Here is a 17,113-nt window from a genome sequence, read left to right on the forward strand (position 1 = left end):
CATAGGGAAAAAAAAATTTTACATGGGACCACAGACCTTTTAAGTGCATGAACTAAATTATCAAGCTTCTAAAGAAAACAATATCTTTGTGACATTTGTTAGGATGAGAAAGTATGGACCATATTCTTTTTTAAAACATCAAAAATTTTAACTTCAAAATTAAAAGTAATAAAACTAGGGGCACCTGGGTGGCTCAGTTGGTTAAGCCGTTCATCGACCCTTGATCTCAGCTTAGGTCATGATCTCATAGTTTCTAAGCTCAAGCTCCACAGGGGGGTCTGCACTGAGAGTGCAGAATTCTGACAGCAACTTGGAACTTTCTCTCCCTCTCTGTGTCCCTCCCCACCTCTCCTGCTTTCACTTTAGCAATATAAATAAATAAACTTTAAAGTAATAAAACTAGATTTCTTCAAATATTCTTTTGTTTTAGTTTGAGAGAGAGCATGTATATGCAAGTGAGGGAGGGACAGAGAGAGGGAGAGAGAGAATACCAAGGAGGCTCCATGCTGTCAGTGCAGAGCCCATTGCAGCACTCAATCCCATGAACCATAAGATCATGACCTGTGTCAAAATTAAGAGTCAGACACTAGGGATGCCCGGGTGGCTCAGTCGGTTGAGTGTCCAACTTCGGCTCAGATCATGATCTCGTAGTTTCATGGGTTCGTGGGTTCGAGCCCCACGTCGGGCTTTGTGCTGACAGCTCAGAGCCTGAACCCTGCTTCAGATTCTGTGTCTCCCTCTCTCTCTGCCCCCCCCCACACTCTTTCTCTCTCTCTCCTTTGAAAATAAATAAATTTTTTAAAAATTTAAAAAAATAGAGTCAGACGCTTAACCAACTGAGCCACCCAGGCACCCCATCTTCAAATATTCTGTAATTCAAACTTGAGTCTTCCTGTGTAGTTTTTAGTATTATTTAGTATGGTCTGACTATGTATATTTGAGAACACTTCCAGAATGTTCTAAGACATTTGGAAAGGAAAAAGAAAAACAGTTGTTGCTTAGATTACACCTAGCATTATTGAAAAATACTTCCAAATATAGCTAAAACTCTAGCTTCTCCAAGGTGAAGGACTACAGACACTGATTCTTCAGGATTTACTCAGACAAAAAGAAAAAAAATCAGGAAATGACAAATGTCAAAGAGGAGACAGGACTAATAAGACAAGGAATACAAGTGATAAATTAAAAAAAAAAAAGAAATAAGGTCTCTTTCTACAAGGTTTTTTCCAACTATTCACATTTAATATGAGGGAATCATTCCAAGGTAGGAAGAGATAGTTGATACAGCTAACATATTCATTAACCCCATCATGCATTCATTCAAACATCATCTACTACACATGATGTTATACATAAGCAACCAGGACTGTCCAGTGTCTATGTGGAAGATGTGGGAGTAGGGAGGTGGCAGGGAAGGAACACCCTCTCCGCCAGGTAAAGAAAAAATACGCAGTTCCAGAAGCTTCCAATTTCATGTAAGTCCTTTCTCAGGCAATGTAGACTTTCCTTGGCTTTTATACAATTTCATTTCATCATGTTTTCAGGGCATCTCTTATCTCAGAATGTGTGCTGCCCACCAGTATAAATCAAAGGTTTCCCAAACCCTTTTTACTTAGGTGAGTTCTCAAGCCAAACTTAACTGCCAATACCTATCCTTTTGACATTGAAAGAAGCCAGACATACAACAGTACATACTGGATGATTCCATTTAGAATGAAGCTCATGAATAGTCAAACCTTAACTGATGCTGGTAGAAGTCAAAATAGTTATTTCCTAGGGGAGGAGGGGGAATTGGGGAAGAAGGGGTCGACAAGGGCAGGAAGGAACCCTCTGGAGTGATGGAAATGTTCTACACCTTGATCTGGGTGGTGTTACATGAGTGTATACATGTATATAAATTTACTGAATTGTGCACTTCAGATTTGTGCATTTTATGCACCTCATCATCATTTTAGGCATATCTCAAGACATCTGTTATTAATCTGTGCTTTGGTCTCAGATGCTGGTGTATTCTACCGCAGATGTCTTCCCAGAGGCATCCGTGCACTTTAGACTAGCAATGTGAGTCAAGACCTTGTGGGTCTTCACAGAACACTCATTCCTGGTGTAACAAGAGACCATCAATCTGGTTTTAGTCTCAACCCTCAGTCAACTAGATATGACTCACCCTAAAACCCCCTAACAACAGATAAACCTGCCTCAAATGATCCTGCTTTTGCTGATTCTTGTGACCATTTTGCTCACAAAATGAGACAGTAACAGACACTTATTGTGCTCAATGCAGTTGACTAATCTGGCCTACATTTTCAAAGGTCTTAAAATAGAACATTATTAATACTATTGTGTCTTTTGGATAAGCCTCTAAAATAGTCTATTGGCTACTAGGCACACACTCAATTTCTCTCAAATAGTTAATGCCATCGTAATGATTATCCAATAGTTTAAAGAGTAATAGTGCACAATGCTTTGAGAGGCATGGCTAGGAAGAAATGAGCTAAGTGTTAATGGATTAAGAATTTAGGGTTTAGCTATCTTTCACAGGAGTCCAACCTCCCTGAGAAATCCTTACCTTCACCAAGATAAATGACTTGGACCTCAGTTAAGGCAAGCTTTTCAGGTTCTAATTAGGAATCTTCCAACTATAACTTTGAAATGTGATACACTTGATTTGTGTTACTTCATACAACACAAACTGAGCTGATTTGCTCTAAAGACAGGAGAGGTTTGTGATACAACCCTGATAAATCAGGCCAATGAACAAAGACAAAAACAAAAAGACATTTTTCAATAAATGAACCCAAGGTTTATGTCAAGGAACTATACAATGTGGCTCTCCAGTGAGATCCATCTGAAACCATGGTAGATATTCAACAAAGTCAATGAATTATATTAGAAAGACAAACACTCCCTGGAGGAGCAGAATGCCACGGATATGGGGTGTCTGAGAAGATGCTGGCCACAGGGCTTGCCGCACAACTTTGCAGCCACTACGCCCTCGGAGAAGTCATTCAACCTCTCGAAGGACTAAGTTTCCCGAGATATAAAGAAACTGTGATTCCTGCTTTGTTTCATGAGAGGCTATTCACAGGATCAAGTGAGAAAGAACACAGAAGTGTGTTGTGAACTGTAAAGCACTATACTCTGTGAGGGCTTTGAGGGCTTCCTAGCATCTCACCCCAAACTCTGAATGGGGGTAGGAAGATTTTCATAGGTTTACAGGATGGGAACACTGAACTTCAAAGACATTATCTGGCAGTACACCCCTGCTCATTTGAAAAATTAGGAAATAATAGCCACTTCTTATGGACTATTTACCGTGTCCCAGGCACTGTGGGGCTTTTTAATTATTTTTTATTTATTTTTGAGAGAGAGAAAGAGAGTGTGAGCAGGGGAGGGGCAGAGTGAGAGGGAGACACAGAATTCAAAGCAGGCTCCAGGTTTTGGGCTATCAGCACAGAGCCTGACGCGGGGCTTGAACCCATGAACCACGAGATCACAACCTGAGCTGAGGTCAGACACTCAGCTGACTAAGCCACTCAGGTGCCCCACCAGGCACTGTGTTTTTATTCCCATCACTTCACTTCTCACACATCTACGAGTTATCATTTTACAAATGAGGAATCTTCAGTTACGAAGTCAAGATGTACACTGGGATCTTTCTCCAAAATCTAAAGTCTGCACCAAGCCCCACTCTGCTATATAAACCCCAGAGAGATTAAAACATGTTTATCTGAACAATGTGGCTAATTGGGGGTGGGGGTGGGGGGAAATGCCACTGCACCAACTGTGCTTATTCACCCTTATGTGTTGGAGAATTTCAAATATTCATTACCATCTAAGTTAGAAGATTATAAGTTAACTAATATTGGAGCCAAGGCCCCAATGCTCACCTGAAATAAGTTTCCAACTCCATCCTGGGCCAGAGCAATGTTCTCAGCAGAGACAAGATTTGATGCCTAAATATATGACCCAACTAAAACCACAAGGTAACAAGAGGCTGTACTACAGAATCAATTCTGACTCAAGAGTATGTCAGGTGGGAATATAGCCCCAAGTTCGTCCTGCCTCGTCAATGGCACAGACCAGAGTTCAAAGCCTGATACCTTTCCCCAACAATCAGCACTCTCTCTCCATTCTTAGCCCAGGGTTTTAGGGTAGAGTTGGCTCCACTGGGTTCAAAGGTGAAGCACAGGACCAGGGCTCAAGCCATTCAGTGCTACACATGCCCTTGGCCACGTGACAGATTCAGGATGTGCGCATGATGCAGCCTGAGCCAACAGGATGAAACAAGACTGATGGCTGGGACAAAGACCCTGACACTCTCTCTTACTGGAAGGAAGGTGGACATATGCAGACCTAGGAAATACGGACAGCCATTCTGCAATCATAGGGGGAGGCATCTCAAAGAATGGTGTCAACACACAGGAAGTGGGGGCAGGATGGGGAGAGAGAACTAGATCCTGAGGACATCATTTGGGCTCATGAACTAACTCCAGATTTATCTCTGGACTGGTCAGTTATATGAGCCAATAAATTGCTCCTGGATTTAACCCAGTCTGTGTTGGGTTTGGGCTTATTACTAATGACCAAAGGAGTCCTAACACATGCTAAGGCTTACTAAAGGGTCATCTACTCCCTCCAGAACTGTGAGCGCCTTGCGGTCAGGGACTGACACCTCACTCCCTTTGTTAACGTTCAGCGAGTTAGGCTGATCCTCAGACAGCCTCCAAATACAGGCATTAAATAGGTCACCTCCAGGCTTTACAGAGCAAAACTGACAGTCAAAGCAGAAAATAACAAAAACCAGAAAACAACAATAACAACAAAAAACAAATATAGGGCAAAGCCCTATCCTGACCACTTATTCATCAGTTCTAGCTTATTCCCACTGTGTTCCTATCCCCACCCACAAACCGCCAAGTGTTATATGGCCTACTACCTACTCTGCATCCCTGGATCTTCTCCTCCATAGGAAAACAGTTTTAAAAGAAGACAGGAATGAATTCATACCCTGATCTCACCCTTTTATATGTATTAAAAAAATGGGGGTAATGCTGAATACTTTAAGATGTCTGTAATACATAGAAATCACTTCTTACAGAGCCTATGCTCACTGAGGATACCAGGTTTCTTCTTCTGTGGCCCCTGAAAAGCGAAGCAATAGCCATGAGTAAGAGGCAAAAATCGAGACCTCAGTACAGAATCTATCCCGCAGCTCATGGAAGAGGAAGGAACAAGAGCTGAGCCCTAAGTTTTCAGCCCGGGGTCCCCACAGACTGAAGTGAGGGTAAGGCACAGAGCAATCTTCCCTGGACTGCGTACATAAGGAGTTTTGGAAACTTTCCTCTCCAAATGAAATCTTAAACGCAACCTCACACGCACACACACACACAGGTGCACGCACACACAGGCGGGCGGGGTGCTGCTCTGTGGGGAACACGGAGGGAGAGCACAGTTCCTCTGTCCCTGGCCTCTCTGCCCAGCTCCAAGTTGCTGCAGCACCTCCAAAGGACCCTTGAGGCCTGCCCTCGTGTCCTCTCATTGCTTCTCACAAGACACAAAAAGCAAGGAATAAGCAGCAAATTAATACACGGTTGAAATTCATGGCTCAAGTGAGTGTTTAGAACCATTTCCATTTTCCTTGGCTGAGAAGGCCAGATACCCGCAGGCTATGTGAAAAAGAAAACACAGGCAATGGTCCAAGTAATTCAGCCTGAAAACTTACTCTGCTCCAACCAGAGAAGCTCCGGTCCTGGTAAAAGCTGCACAAAGAAATTCATTTCAATGAACCCAAAAAGGGGCTCCAAAGGCCAGGCAGACAGGTGCTCAAGCCTGGGTCACATCTCTGTCCCATGATCTTGTCCCTAGAGCCCTGTCCCTAATAACTCAACTGAAAGGGCACCAGCCTGAGCCTAAGACACTTCAACCTGTTTTTAAGATTTTCGTCAGATCTTTTATAAATTGCACATCTAGTGCTAAGCTGGTGCATAAATTTATCTTGCAGTTGTGCATGCTGGCACAGTAGTCATTAAGCTTGTCTTTGGAAAGAACGGTCTTCCACCTCTGGAGGAGAAGGCAGAAAAGTTCCACTATTAAGTGAGATGTTCTGTTTATGGCATGGAATTCCTCCCACAATTCCCTGCCTGCCCCTCATTGCTCTGGGACTCCTTCCCGGGATGTCCTGTTGGGATAGGCCCACCCACTGCCCAATTCAGCAAAAAGTAACCCTTACTTTCTCAGCACAAATGTAAAAGTTCTTCAGCTCTTATAAAGTTCAAAGGCAAAATGGGCAGCTCTTCTTGCAACAGACAGAAAAACGATCCCGTTTCTTCCGGTCACTATTTCCAAATCAGAGTGGACAAATATTCAGGATCATTAGAAGAGGCCTCATACCTCCCATCAAAACCCATCAAAAGGGGAGTTTTCCTGAAAGACAGAAGTCCACAGATACTCACTAAATGAACATGCTGGGCCTGTCCCCAAGTGGTAACAGGGACCATGTGGCTCTTACCCTCAAGACTCTTCAGTCTGGGGGACAAGGCTGATCTCCATACCAAGTCTGTTTCCAACGCTTTAAGATCAACGACAGATGTTCCTGCAGATAACAGACCCTAGAGACTGGCTGGAGAGAAGGAATAAGAACCTGGGTGACACCACCTTAACTGAAAAATTGCTAAATAGTTTCTAGTGATGAGAGTGGCCAAGGAGGGCTTACGGCAAGACCTAGTGCATAATGGGTTAGATGAATTCTTGTCTAAGCCCAGGCAATGCCTCAAAGTTGTTGTTTGGTTTCTTTGCACGTGAAGCACCTGTCGCTTGTGTCCATGAAGACATACAATAAGGCACATAGAACATGCATGAGGCAAGGTGCCACAGGACCTGGATTCTAATCTCTGCTTTGCCACCACTAACTTGTTGTGAGCCTGGGTGAATCCCTTTCTTCTCTGAGGTATTTCCTATGCTCACTTCTGGTCTAATATTCCAGTTTGGTACAACTGTAAGGTGTTCCAGCCTTTCACAGAAAGCACTTCCTTTGAGATTATTTGTGCAACCCTAGTGACCTTGGGATCAGCAGCTCAGATGGTCCTCAAGGTTACACGTACTCCCACAAGAGCACTAAGCAGGACTAAGCCAGAATCTGCCTTGTTACTGTCTCAGGACACCAGGGTTCCAACCCGTCCTGCCTCCCACCTCCACATCACCTTGCAATCTTGAAAATTCTGGAGATCAACTACCTCTCCAGAGACATATGCATCTGAAAGGCCACCAACCAATGCAGCCAAAAGTTCTTCATCCTCTTCCCCTTGCCCAAGAGTAGATCAATTCATTCATTCATTCTTAGGAGTTAGCCTTTCCTCTGTGCTGACAGCTCAGAGCCTGGAGCCTACCTTGGATTCTGTGTCTCTCTCTCTGCCCTTCCCTCCCTCCCTCTCTCTCTCTCTCAAAAGTAAACATTAAAAAAATTTTTTTAAGGAGTTAGCCTTTCCAAGGAGGCACATACTCCTTTAAGCACCTTTCAGCTCTGTTTCTGTAAGTCACATCTACTGGCTGAGGTGAGGGAAGGCCCCAGTCTCTTTCCTGGCAACCAAGTCCAGAAACTACAGAAAAGAAGGGTCTCTGCCAGCAGGGCCCACAACCATCTGATCCGAACAGGGGGCTCACCAAGAAGCCCAGAAGCAACCACAGAAATAGGAAGTCTGAGTGGCAGGTGGACGAGGAACACACAGAAGACAGATCAAGGCTGCAAGTCCAGGATGCCAAGCTGGGTCGGGGGCCTGGACAGAATGCCAGTGGGCAGGGGAGACAGGTGTCTCCAGACCAGTGCTGCTCTACAGTACCTGCTGCAATGATAGAAATTCTCCCTGTGTACGTTATCTAATATGGTAGCCGTATGTGGATTCTGAACAACGGAAAATGCAGCTTGCATGACTGAAGAACTTAATTTTAATTTTTATTTTAATGAATGTACATTCTTATTGCCACACGTGACCGACACGTTCAAGATACCACTGCTCTAAGCAATTTTCTCATGCTGTGCACCATCTGAGAGACAGGACCAAATTTCTAACAAGACAAAAATAAATGAACTGTGTCAATTATATTTCAATAAAGCTGTGGGAGGGGGCACACAAATGTACCTTAGGGTCAGTCCAATCTATAAGCAAAGTTTGGAGTCCATGTGCTTCAAGGGCGAGAAGAACTACCCACTCTCTTGCCTCACACATCTAACACACTTGACCTAAACTTCCTACCTTCAGAAACAGTAGGGGTAGAAATAGAGGATGCACAGAGGTGAAAATCAGGAGATGAAACTTGGCCTGTGACCTTGAGGAAGACCCCTTTTCTCGGAGCCACACAGCCTCCCATCACTAGGACAAAGGGGCTGGAACAGGCAACCTCAAAGACGCTCTCAGTTCAAAGATTCTAAGAATGTGCATGCCACTTCATCAAAATTAAGAACTTTTGTGCTCAAATGACACCATCAAGTAAACGAAGAGACAACCCACAGAAAGGAAATGAATGCTTGCAAATCCTATATCTGATAAGGGACCGGTATCCAGAATATCCAAAGAACTCTCATACAACTCAAGAATAATAGTGCATGCTATCTCTAAATAATATGATAAAATATAGAATAACCTAAAAAAATTAATAACCTACCTATATATACATAAAAGTGTAATTCATGAACAAAAAGCATGCGTGTTAATAGTTACCATTAAATGAGCAACTACTAGGTGCCAGAAACTTTATTTAAAAGACTTATCTTTATCACAAAGTAGATTTTATAGATAAGGAGTCTGAGGCTCAAGATCACACTGCTAGTAAATGAAGGAAATGGAATTAAAACCTTGTCCAGTACGATTTCAAAGTCATAGTCTTTCCACGATGTTCATCTTCACCACGGAGTTACAGGGTAAGTCTTCAGAATTAAAAAATAATAAAAATTCTTACTTCCTTCTCAAGTCTTACGTTCAGAATTTATGTTCTCTGATTTTTTGTGGCTTTTTATAAATGTAGGTTAACTGGGAATATGTGCAATTAAAAGAGATTCTAATTGGACAAATACCATGTAAATCCTAAGACCCTGGAATTTTAAGTTTTGTTTCTACCTACCAAAGTATGTCCTAGATATGTGTTTCATTCAAAACAGAACACAGATCAGAGATTGTTAGGATGAGCTCTTTCTCCCAAGTGGGAGAGAAGATCTGTCTAAAGGCTTCTAAGATTTGCCAGTTTTTGCCTAATGGCATGACTTTGGTTATCTGAATTTTGATATTTTACCATTAAATGAATGGTTATAGATTCCAGATCAAATGTAATTTTAAAAAATAAGCATTCTCCACAATAACAAGATTGCCCTATTTTTTTAAGGGGCAAAGGGTCTAAACAGACATTTATCCGAAGAATGTATACAAATGATTAATAAGCACATGAAAAGGTGCTTAATATCATTAGTCATTAGGGAAATGCAAATCCACAAGGATCTACTACTTCACATCCATTAGAAAGGCTAAAACCCAAAAGACAGACGATAACAAGTATTAGCAAGGAGAAACAGGAACCCTCATATACTGCTGGTGGGAGTATAAAATGGTACAGCTGCTTTGGAAAAGTTTGACAGTCCCTCAAAATGATATTAAAGGTACTGTATGACCCAGAACATTCCACTCCTAGGAATATACCCGAGAGAATTAAAAGAAGTTCACACAAACACCTGTACGCAAATGTTCACAGCAGCATTCTTCATAATAGGCCAAAAATGTAAACAACCCAGATGTCCACCAGTGATGAAGGGATAGATAAAATGTAACTGATCCCTACAGTGGAATGTTATTCAGCCATAAAAACGAATGAAGTACTGATACGTACTAGAGCATGGACGAATCCTGAAAACATGCTAAATTTTCATAGATCATATTATATAATTCACATAAAATGTCTGGACTAGGAAAATCCATACAGAGAGTAGATTAGTGGTTGTCTAGGGCCGGGGAAGTGAGGGTTGGAGGAAAATAGAAAGTGACGACTAAAGAATAGGGGGTTTCTTTATGGGCTGATGAATGTTCTAAAATTTATTTTGATGGTGGTTGCACCACGTGGACACAGCAAAATCCCCTGAATTGCAGAATTTAAAATGGTGAATTGTATGGTATGTGAATTATAAAGAATGTACATGCCATCATCCCAGAATTGGAAACCAGTTCTATTATTTATTGCCCCCAGGTGCCAGGGCCACAGGCCAGTGACCAGTGATGATCATGGGAACCCAGCTACAGAACACTGAAGTCAAAGATGCTCCACTTACAAACAAGGAGACTATATTTAAAGCCGGCTTTGTTGTCTCACACAGCTTCACATGCAGCAAAGGTGGAGCTCTTTGCTGTTGCTAAGATTAAAAGGTTTAACTTAACTGGCATCAAAAGTACATTTTTTTAAAGGCAAGAAGAAAGAAAGGCAGAAACTTACGTATTCTTCTTAGTCAAGCCCAAGGAGCCCTCCTGGGGACAGAATTCGTCTGCCCGTCTAAAGCATCCGAATGACAGCTATGAGCGGTACGATTACATCTGTTCCCAAGGACCCTGAAGCCCTGGCAAGGGTCAGGCATGTATCATCACTCCCCACAACCCCACGACAGAGTCTCTGGACTCTGGAGGAACGTGAAAATGTGCCTTGCCAGGGACGGGAGGAGGGCTTTCAGAACCAGGCTATTTGGGGGGGGGGGGGGTGAAACATCTCACTTGACCATTTTCCTGGGGCCAGGGGCTAAAGAGCACAGCCTAGGTGGAAGAATTCTTGGCATGCAAAGAAAGCCCAGGAGATGGAGAGACTGCAGACTTAAGAAGTGGGACTGGGAAGCGTTGAAGGCGTTCTGTTTAATAAGCTCACCAGAATCATGTAAATAAGTGCCACCCCCTTCAGAGTAGTAAGTTTGGGAAGCTGGACACCTAATTTTGGTAACATTGCCATTCCTCAGAACATTCCCAGAATGCCATTGTCAGACCGTCTTCGAAGCCCATGACATTCCTCTCAAGATCCTCGAAGATAAGAAAATGTGGTTCTTTGAGGGTAGATGTGATTTTCCTACAAACAACCTTTAAGAAAAGGCCGTGCATAAGGTCAGTGATCAACCTTGATCACCCCAATTTTAGCCAGAAGCAAAGCATAATGAAAAGTAGAAACTGACTCTGAAAGTAGTTCTGGAGACAAGCATCCCAGCATCACTGGGAAGAGGGTGCAGCCCCGAGAATAACCACTTTGAAGGGGACACTGCGTTTTGGATGCTTAAGTTCTGCTATTTTCATTAAGCAGTAGACCAAAGGGGGTCAATCAGGCACACGTGCACGTTCCCTCATTCTGCTCCCAGCTTGGAAGGAGACACCATCAGGCCTATGTTAAGAAAATAGTCAAAGCAATTAAAGCAACTTCAGGGTGCCTGATGTAGACACAGTTTTGCTTCATTAAATACTCAATCATTTACCAAACCGCCCGTGCCAGGAGGTGGAGTATTTAAGACAAAGGGAAGGCTGGGTCCCTGCCCACAAGAAGTTCACACTCTTGTTAGAAGAGAACAGCACAAGATCAAACACAAGCAAGTTTGTGGCTCAGAGGACCGGGTTGCTTCCAGCCCAGGGGGTAGTCTTGAACTTCTACAAGGAACACACCAGCTGATCTCAGTGCCTCAGCTTTAGCGCCCCCGCCCGCAAAATGCACCGGAACGAGTCAGGGCCCACGCAGCAGAACCTCTAGCCTCGATAACCACCCAGCTGCAGGCTGGGACTATACTCAGCATTTCCGCTTTTCGTCACAGACAAAAGGAAGACAGATCTAGGAACAGAGTGAGGAGGTGATACTAACTATGCTCTGTTCACACTTAGAACCAAGAAATAGCATTTGCTTGCCTACAGGGCTGGCTGGGTCACAAGCCTATCCTTTAATAGGCAAAATCACCCGTAGTTTGCATCGCCCAAGCACGGTGAATTCCACAGCTCTCAAGGAACTCGAGGAATAGTCCAGGACTTCAAATGACAGCTGGTTTCTGAAAATCGTGAGGGGTGGGGGTGGGTTGCCTCAAGCTTGGATCTGATTGGTTTTGTCTCTGCCTGTACATCAGCCTCTCTCCAGCACCCCAGCACCCACACTGTGGCTGTGCTGGAGGGGGTGACTTTTCTCCTGTGTGGGGCCCACGTGTGGCACTGGCATCACTGGGACTCAGCCTGGCACCGCTTTCTAACGGCATCCGAAGAAAGGTGAAGCCGGATCCTGTCCTTGGAGTCAGTCAGCAGACAAGAAGGATAATGCCTGACATGTGCACACTGCTTTCTAGACTATAAAACACTTGCACACACATCCCACTGGTCCCTACTTCACGACTAGGGAGGAAAGCAGAGTCGCACAGAAGTGAGGGTACAGAGCATAAACTCAAGGCCACGTCACTTGCCTCCAAGTCCAGCGTCCTCTCCGTGACATGCCTCGTACACCCGGCAGGGCACGGTCCTGAAACAGTGCAGAGCAGCCACACAACCTGTTGATAATCTCGGGGGCTCATTACCTCATCAGAGAGTCATTCGGTTAACCCCTCTGAGCTTCATTTGCCTCACGTGCACCACGGAAGTGCTGATCGCTGCCGCCTGACTGGTTGTGAAGACAGACAAAACAGGTGCAAAATGCTGGGCTGGGTGCCAAAAATCAAAGGCGGCAAGGTTCAAGGCACAGGCCCCACGGTCTCATCTGAAACGTCAGTGTGGCCACGAATACCAACCCCAGAACCCACAAGCCACACTTGCTCTCCCAGCTTCTGATTGCTGGAGACCGAACGCAGAGCTCCCTGCTGCTGAAAACGCTGACCTCAGCACGTGGGCAAGCTCAGCAGCGGCCACGCACTCCGCTGCCACGAGCAGGCCCCCATGCATCTCTCCCTCCGCTGCCAGCAAGCCTGGAGCTAGAAGCAGTGACCAGACCCTTGCTGAAGAACAGGCAAGGGCATGCCCCTCCTCCCGCCCTCCTGCCCTGGGCCGCATGGGGGAAAAAAATCTAGGGCCAAGAAATGCAATACTCACAAGAGAACACAGGGACTTAGCAGGCCCAGCTTGTAACTGCGATTTAAAACACCCCACAGCACTCCAGCAGGGGAATTTGAAGGTCCCCCCAACGCTCAGACATTGCTGACCCCCAAAATTCCCTGGGAAGGAAGAGACGATCCTCGAGAGCATTCCTGACAAAGTAAACAGCGTCTTTTGATAAAGTGCAGCTCACCCACATGTTATTTTCTTGACTCCTCACAAAGACTCCATGCTCATCCTACAGATGAGGAAACCAAGGCCAAGGAAGGGAAGGGAATGTGTTCAGTCACAAAGCTAGTGAGCAGCAAACCCGGGGCCCAAATCCAGCTCGGTTTCCTACAGTCTCTGCTCTCCTAAAGACAGAACACAGGCTGAAGACAGGAAGGGGAGCAGTCAGACAAGGATGTGCCCCAAACACCTGAACAAGTGAGGCCTGAGGTAGAAGGAAGTTAATGGTGCGGCTCCCGAGTTTCAGATGGTTCCCTTACAAAAATCACTTTTCATCCTCTCAACAACAACGTGATGCATGTGTCGCCTCACCACTCCCATCTCACAGGTGAGGAAACTGAGGCCAGGAACCACATGGCAAAGAGCCAGGGACAGCCTGGGTTCTAGGAAGCCTTAGTTCCGGCAAGTTCCGGCCCATCTGTAGGCCTCAGTCTCCCACTGGAGGGAGGAGCAGGGACTCCTGAGGTCCAAGAACACGGCTTGGGAAAAGGCTGGAGATGTCTGAGTCCCACCTCTGCCACTTCCAGGGCCAGATCTCCCGCCCTCCCTGCCCCAGCGAGCAATACACACAAGGCAGCCGGAGAATGAAATTAGACGCCCTGATGGGCGCTCCCCTGGGGCCCTAGAGGTGGTTGATACTCCAGCTCCAGACATCACCCCTTTTTCCTGTGGGAGCCACGGCAGTCAGGCCAGAACTCTCCACACCTGTTTTGCTCCTTGGAGCTTTTGTTTCCTTTCCCCTTCTAAGTATCATTTAATCAAAAGATGGTCAGGGGTCTCCCACCTGGGCCGAGCAGGAACAAGACACAGCTGGTAAGCGGATTCCTAGTTAGCTGAGAAAGTAGTCTGTGCAGACACCCCCAAGCCTCGTGGGAGGGTGTTGAGCTCTGGATTCTTCTACCCTGCCTCAAGATGACTCACTGTGTAGAGGCAGCCTTCAGCCTTCCCAGCTGTGGCAGAATCAGATCCTGACCATTAAATCCTTTCTTTCCTTGGTGTTCCCAGGGAAAGGAGAAACCCTCTACTGTTGTCTGAGCAAAGGCAGGCTACCGTCCTGGCCTAGCTCCTCCTCCTACAACGGAGAGGATAACTTTCAGGCACTTCCTCACCAGGGCCACCCCAACACCTGCCAGGCCCACTACCACCTTAGACTGGGTCAGTCTGGTGAACACATCTTCCATAGAATGGCTTTGGAGAGCAAACCCCCAACACAGTACATCGTCAGGAAGCATCTCTGGTGTGGCTCGCCCAATCCCATTCTGCCACTCCCTCATCAGGTTGGGAGTTAGTGGGCCGGTCTTCCTAGGCCCCAGTTTCTTCCCTGGTCTCTAAGGCTGAGTACAGCCACCCCTACCTCACACCACTGCTGAAGCTTAAGGACACGTTGCCGTGGCTCACAATAGTAGTGACAACCCCCAATGACTCCGTGTTTTCCAGGAGCCAGGGCCCGGGCTAACCCCCTTAACTGCTGTATTTCCTCTTTTCCAAAAGAGGAACAGACTTGGCAAGAAAAAGCAGCTTGCTGATCACAGACAGTGCACAGCAAAGCTGGGGACTGAACCCAGTTTGACTCCAGGACCCATAACCCTAACTGTTTCATCCTACAACCGGCCAGTGCTCAGCACAAACCTCCTACCCACACCGCAAAAGTTCCTGCACTTTCCACTTGCAGGAAACAACTTTTCAAGAATTAAAATGCAATAAAATCTATTTAATACCCAATTTCAGCCTCTCTGCTCATTCCCACTTTAACTGGATAATTCAGAAGGTTGGCAGAGGGCTGTAGGGTTGGTAAAAACCTCCATCCAGATCCTCTCCAGCCACAACCCCCACCTGGAAATGTCTCTGGGTGGTAGGAATGAGGAGGCATGGAAACTTCTATGCCAGGGGAGCTTCTATGCCAGCCCCCACACATAGGCTCCAAACCCCAACCAACACCATGAATGTGAAAACTTCCCCGAAGACCCACCTGGATATTCTGATGCTGCTTCTCCCCTTGGCCTCACCCTCCCCTGCTCAGCATTAAGAGGACATCAGTCATGAGCCTCAGCTTCCCCTCACAGCCCAGTGGAGGAGCCTGGGGTCAGAAAACCTGGTGCGAATCCTGGCCCTGCCCATTCCTAGGCCTTATGGCCTGGTGTAAACAATTGACCCACTCAGCCTTTTCTCCTCATGTAAAATGAGAATTGCTTGGGAGTTTATGGCAAGGATTAAATGAGAATTAGGGCAATTATAGATATAAAGTCCACCTAGCTCAGATGTCAACCATGAACCAGTAAGAAAGACAATTATCTCCGTGCCTCCAGTTACTATCAAAAGGCAGTGTATGCGGGGTGCCTAGGTGGCTCAGTTGGTTAAGTGTCCGACTTGAGCTCAGGTCATGATCTCGAGGTTCATGGGTTTGAGCCCCACATCAGGCTCTCTGCTGTCAGCTCAGAGCCTGGAGCCTGCTTCAGATTCTGTGTCTCCCTCTCTCTCTGCCCCTCCCTGACTCATGCTCTGTCTCTCAAAAATAAATAAACATTAAAAAAAAATTTAAAAAAGGGCAGTGTATGCTACCCGCACCTGATCAAGGTAACAAAGGAGAGACCACTGCATCTATCCTCCAGCTCTGCCGATACTCTGCTGCCCTCCCCCTGCCAGGGCCCTGACTCCATAAGATAATGGGGCTGTCTATGGTCAAATGATTGCCGCATGTTGGGATGCATGAAGAGAGTAAGAGAATAATTTCTAAAGTAAAACAGGGCAAGGAGGAGTGACCAAAACTCTCTTTGGTAAGATAAAGAAAAAAATTGAGGAGAGAATTAAAAGTCAACTGAATCCCCAGCATACTGCGAACAGACATTCTTTGGTCATCTGATGTCCCAGCTGTTCTGACTGCCCCTGGTATTCTCAGACACTGCCCTGTCAGAGGGGAAGTGCCTGGCTTCAACCCGGACTCACAGCTGCGGGAGGGCGTGGGAAGAAACAGGCCGGGGGACAGGAGACTGGCTTGGGTCCTCAGTTGGTTCCTTCCTTACCATGGGACCCTGGGCAAGTCAACTGCTGAGTATGAAAAGGAACACATCCGTCCAAAGGGCTCCAGGGCCCTTTCTGATCCCAAGCTCAGCCGGTCTGTGATTCACATCCAGCACCACTCCGGGTAAATGAGAATCGGCCATCTCACCTCCCGCTGCGCCACATGGTTTCCATGACGAGGTGAGCTTCCGCAGCTGGCCAGCGCCTTCTCATCCCTGACCACACTAGTTCCACTCCACGTGTCGTTCTAGAGAAAGACCTCTTTACCACCCCTCTTTCACCAAATTCTTGCTGGGTGTCACTACTTCTTGAATTCGAACTCGAATTCAGAACTGTAGATGTTCTCATTTCTTTCCCTCCCGATAAAGCCTCTGAAAAGATTGATTCAACATTAATTTATAGTTCAATAATTCAGAATTTGTGAAAGCCCAAAGAGAAGTTCATTTTTGCAATATCGTGAGAAAAAGTTCTAAAGGGGGTAATTACTGGCTGTTTTTGTACAATTCAAAAGGAGTCATTTAAATATAAAGTCATTATACTCCATTGTTATATATTTACAGAAGGACATTCAAGGATGTCTTTTTAAAAAAATCTATTGGGGGGCGCCTGGGTGGCTCAGTCGGTTAAGCGTCCGACTTCAGCGCAGGTCACGATCTCGCGGTCCGTGAGTTCGAGCCCCACGTCGGGCTCTGGGCTGACGGCTCAGAGCCTGGAGCCTGCTTCCGATTCTGTGTCTCCCTCTCTCTCTGCCCCTCCCCCGTTCATGCTCTCTCTCTGTCTCAAAAAAAAAAAAAAAAAAAAAC

General features: G+C 45.8%; 1 protein-coding gene across 5 annotated transcripts in view; it reads right to left on the bottom strand.

Moving 5' to 3' along the window:
• CACNA1D (calcium voltage-gated channel subunit alpha1 D) overlaps nt 1-17,113 on the bottom strand; it is a 305,082-nt gene that overhangs the window by 270,884 nt on the left and 17,085 nt on the right. The gene's annotated exons all lie outside the window — the stretch shown is intronic.

Source organism: Acinonyx jubatus, chromosome A2 (genome assembly GCF_027475565.1).
Source record: "Acinonyx jubatus isolate Ajub_Pintada_27869175 chromosome A2, VMU_Ajub_asm_v1.0, whole genome shotgun sequence".
In the NCBI taxonomy this organism is placed as follows: domain Eukaryota; kingdom Metazoa; phylum Chordata; class Mammalia; order Carnivora; family Felidae; genus Acinonyx; species Acinonyx jubatus.